Genomic DNA, 5,455 nt, shown 5'->3' on the forward strand with positions numbered 1-5,455 from the left:
AATTTTTTTATCTTGTTTTCTCAAGTTTTGTTCCTTTTTATTTATTTTTCTTATCTTCATCTGTCTCTCTCTCACACACACAGACATACACACACACATGCACACAACTTGATCTTCATTTTTCTCTCTTTTTTTTCCTATTCCTATCCTGATTCAAATTTATTTTCTTTCTTTTTCCCTTTCTTCTCATTTTCCTTCTCTCAATTGCCACTAGTTTCAAAAGAAAGTGATTAGTCTCTAGCCTCCCTGTTGCTGTTAGTTTGTTCTATTCTTGGTTATATTTTGTTCTGTCATCTCTCCTCCTCTTCAACAGCTTCCAAGAGTTTGTGAGATCTTCCTGTGCCTTTTGACCTCACTTCTAACTTTTCCCTATGCTATATCTATCCCTCCCTCTCCAAATCCTTCTAAATCCCCATCCTGAAAGGTAAAGTTGCTATATTGAAGAGTTTATTCACTATAAATATATTTTAGGCAGGTCCTTGATTTTTATTTAATTCACACAGTTAAAGGTGATAGATTAATAACTACCACAAATTGTCATTTTCTAAGTTGTGCTTGATGCTATTTTGTTGCTGATTGTATCATTGGTCTAAGGTGTTGTGATTGATCTAATCAGATGTTCTCCCTGGTATAATGAAAATGAGATTGCCTCAGAGACTCAAAACCTAAAGACCAGCTATATCTGGAAAATCAAAGTATTAACCCAGGAATTAAACCAAGGACAGGACCAATGACAAAAATAGAAATGAGAACATATTTAAACAAGGCACAAATACAGACTTCCAACACACCAAAAGTAAACTCTGGGGGAAATTAAGTGGAAAAGTTTGACAGTCAACTATCAAGACACCTTGATGCAATAGCACAGGAAGTAACAAAACAAATCAATGAGGCTCTAGAAAAATTCAAAACAAAAATAATTTCCCAAATAACCACAGAGATGGTGAGAAGAATGAAAGAAATTATTAGAGACTCAAGAACAGAAGCTGATTAAAAATAGATGCGCTAATAGCTAAATCTTGGAAACAACCTATTTGCCCATCCGTTGGAAACTGGATAAAGAAGTTGTGGTTTTTCTATAAAATGGAATATTACTCAGCCATAAAGAGCGAGAGAATAGATTCATTCATAGGAAAATGGATACATATTGAAGATATACTCCTAAGTGAAATAAATAAGTCCCACATGTGTAAATACCAAATAGTTTCCCTGGTGTGAATATTCTGCAACAATGCATAAGATTCTAATAAGATTACTGACATTTAGAAATGGGAGGAAAGGAGCTAAAGGTGTAGGGAAGGTGTGATAAGGGGGTGAAGGGAGGGCAGAGGTAAGGGGGAAAAAAATGAGAATCAAGACTTGCCATGTAAAGGTACATGATCCCAACAATGCGCTCAGGACCATGATGGGATCTATGAATGCCTAGCATAGGATAGAAATGGAAACATTGAGTGCCTAACATAGGAAAGAAATGGAATCCATGAAGAAGATTCAAACAGATTTCCAGGAGATTAAAAACTCTACAGAAAGCATTTGCAGCAGAATGGACAAATGTAAAGACAGAATTTCAAACAGATAAGATAGAATTGCAGTCAGTGACCATGAGAAGAGAGATCTCTTAAAAACAGTAAGGGATGGGGATTTAGCTCAGTGGTTCAGAGCTTGCCTCACAAGCACAAGGACCCGAGTTCAATCACTAGTACCACAAAAAAAAAAATAGTAAGGGATCATGAGAAATTGATCAAACAACTCTTAGATGATGCAAAGAAGAAAAATATAAGACTGATAGGAATCCATTAAGTAGCAGGAGAATGTTCAAGTGACATTTAAAAAAAAAAACTGTTCACAGAATTAATGACAGAAAACCTCCCAGAGGGGAAGAATTTGACATACAGATAAGTGAGGCATATAGGACTCCAGCTAGCTATGATCAAAGAAAAATCTACACCTAGACAGACATATAATAATCAAGATACCACAAACTCAACAGAAGAACAAAATACTACAAACAATTAGAGAAAAGAAAAAAATCACATGCAAAGGAAAGCCCATCAGAATCACAGCAGACTTAAAACACAAACCCTTAAATCAAGGAGAGCCTGGAGTGAGGTATTTCAAGTTCTTAAAGAAAACAAGCTGAAACCTAGATTGATGTATCCTGTAAAACTATCTTTCAAAATTGGTGGGGAAATAAGATACTTCCATGACAAAGAACATGTGAGAATCTTAATGAATACCAAACCAGCACTCCAAACAATTCTAAACAAGATCCTAGAAAAAATAATGAATGTCACAACTCCACGAGGCCCAAACATAGAAAATCCATCATGTAAGGCATGGAATTAAAGGAAGAAAGGAGAAAATACAAAATAAAAGAGAAACAACATGACAATAACATGAGAATGATAACTCTATACATATCAGTTATAACTCTAAATGTTAATGGCCTCAATTCACCAGTCTAGTAAAATATACTGGCAGAATGGATTATGAAGCAAAATCCAACAATATGCTGTATACAAGAAAATCACTTAATCCAAAAAGGAATTCAGAGGATGAGAGTAAAAGGATGGAAAGCAGTTCTCCATGCAGCAGGAGTGCAGAATAAAGTGGGGGTAGCTATCTTATTTCCAGATACAGCAGATTTCAAATAAAAACTAATTAAGAGATACAAAGAAGAGATATTGCATCCTTATAAAGGGAACAATAGGAGAGAAAGAAATGACAATCATAAATGTATATGCACCAAATTCTAATGCCCCCAACTGTACAAAACAAATATTAATGGTTATGAAAAATGAAATAAGAATGAATACAATTGTAGTGTGGGACCTCAACAGCTCACTTACACAAATAGACAGATCATCTAGACAAAATTCAACAACAAAATAACAGAAATGAGGGACTGGGATTTAGCTCAGTGGTTCTGCCACCTGCCTCACAAGCACAAGGACCCAAGTTCGATAAGTCGTACCAAAACAAAAAGTACCTTCAGGCCCAGGTTGTTCATGTTCATTTGCTGGGGATTTAGCTCAGTGGTTCTTCTGCCTTTCTTGCAAGCAAAAGGGCCAGAGTTTGATCCCTGGTAACCCAAAACAAAACAACAAAAAAATCCCTACATAAAACAGTGGCCTTCTGTAATCTTTATCGCCTGGGATTTAGCTCAGTGGTTCCACCACCTGCCTTGCATAAGCAAGGACCTGAGTTCGATCCCCAGTACCAATAAATAAATAAATAAGTAAGTAAATAGAAATGATTGACGTCTTAGAACAAATGGACTTAGTAGATGTCTATGGAATGTTCCAACCCAAAAAATCAGAATATACATTCTTTTCAACTTCACAAGGGTCATTCTCTGAAATAGACCACATACTAGCTCATAGAACATTCTTAGGTAAATGCAAAGGAATTGAAGTTATCCCCTTTGGCAAGTTGAAATCCAGTTTTTCCAACACCATTTATTAGAGGCTATCTTTCCTCCAGTGAGGATGGTTAGCTCCTTTGTCAAAGATGAGGTAGCTGAGTATGTCTGGTGTTCTTTCTGCATCTTCTAATTTATCCCACTGATCCTCAGGTCTGTTTCTTTGCCAGTACCATGCTGTTTTTAACACAGTGGCTTTGTATTATAGTTTCAAGTTTGGGAGTGTGATAACCCTGTCATGCCTCTGTTGCTTAGAATAGCTTTTGCTATTCTAGGTCTCTTCTGGTTCCAAATTAATTTTTTGATTGTTTTCTCTAGTTCTGTGAAATACAATTTTGGAATTTGTATCAGGATTGAATTAAATCTGTATAGCAGTGTTGGAAGTATGGCATTTTCACTATTTTGGTTCTTCCTAACCAGGAACAAAGGCTATCTTTCCATTTTCTTACATCCTCTTTGATCTCTTTTATCAGAATGTTGTAGTACTCAATGTAGAGGTCTTTTGCTTCCTTTGTTAGACTGACTCCTAGATATTTCATTGTTTTGGATACTATTGTGAAAGGGATTATTTTCCTAATTCTCTATCAATAAGTCTGTTATTTGTGTACAAGGAGGCTATTGATTTTTGAGTGTTTACCTTGTATCCAGCTACTCTACTGAATCTGTCTCTTAAGTCTAGAAGTCTTTTGGTGGAGTTTTTTAGGTCTGTGAGAAACCAAAAGGGTAAATAAGAACCCAAACAGGTGATAGATATTGGGAATTAGGATCCAAATGTGAAAATATGAAGGGAAACAAGGGGGAAAGGAAGGGAAAAGGAAAAAAGAGAACTGATGGAAAAAATAGAAACAAAGCTTCTGTAAAGAAGTAGGGAAAGAAGGGTTGAATGTACCAAAGAGGAATGGAGAAAAAAGAAGAATCAACATATATTATATACAGGTGAAAATTTTCTGTAATGAATGTGATTATTATGCATGTCAAAAGTGAACCAATACAATTAATTTTAAAACATATTCTCTGAGATTCAAAACAAACTCTTATGAAGTCCTATAATACTCACAAATTAAGTTACATATTTCCAATATACAATGATACACAGCAATTATTCCCATTTCAAAAAGGAGACATATGCATATAGAACAGAGCTTATGGTGAAGTATTTCAGGCCATAAAATATAAAACTTTCAATCCCAATATCTGTATTATGCAAAAAAATCCTTTAAAATTGATAGAGATATGAGATCTTTGCAATGCAAAGAGAACCTCAAGAAATTAATGACCAACAAGCCAGCATTACAAAAATACTCAAGGATATCTTATAAAGTGACAATGAAGCCAATAATGCTAATAAGACAAAAAAGAATGAATACACCTTTTTGGATGAGTAACTAAGCAAAAACAAAAAGCAAAAATTATTGAATGAGTGAAAGGAAAACAATGCAATATCGGGAGTAAGTAATGCTCAATGTGAATAGTCTCAAATCTCCTGTCCACACACACAGACTTGTGGAATGGATCAAAAAATAAAATATAACTTTTTGCACTTATCAAGAAAAACATTTACAAAAAGAAACTCCCAGATTCTGTTCACTTCTGCAGAACATATACTAACACGGGAATGATACAGAGAAGATTAACATGGCCCCTGAGCAAGGATGCCATGCAAACTTGTGAACTCTTGCATATTTTTTTCCAGATCACCTAAGGAAACCCCAAAGGGAAACGAGATGGAACAATCTGATATTCAACCACGTGGACACACTGAACTGGCAATAAAAAAGGACCTTGAAAAAGTGAAATCAGAAATAATTTCTAAGACAATAGCAGAGATTCTGCCCATGAAGCAAGACATGATTAATAAATCTAGAGCAGACACAGATTTTTAAAAAATAGAGGAACTGAGAAACATCATAAAATCCCAACATAAGAAACAAATAAAATCCATAAAACAGATGCAAACAGATTTCCAAGAGATTATAAATCCATTTAAAGTTTATGCTGCAGAATGAGCCAATGCAAGGATAGAATTTCAGATAT

General features: G+C 35.0%; 1 non-coding gene across 1 annotated transcript; it reads left to right on the forward strand.

Moving 5' to 3' along the window:
* The first annotated feature begins 5,003 nt into the window (after window positions 1-5,003).
* Window positions 5,004-5,108, forward strand: LOC117284824. The gene has a single exon (XR_004515902.1). It is a non-coding gene; the product is annotated as a U6 spliceosomal RNA (small nuclear RNA).
* Window positions 5,109-5,455: the final 347 nt, after the last annotated feature.

Source organism: Fukomys damarensis, unplaced genomic scaffold (assembly GCF_012274545.1).
Source record: "Fukomys damarensis isolate Sample0158 unplaced genomic scaffold, DMR_v1.0_HiC HiC_scaffold_39, whole genome shotgun sequence".
Lineage (NCBI taxonomy): Eukaryota > Metazoa > Chordata > Mammalia > Rodentia > Bathyergidae > Fukomys > Fukomys damarensis.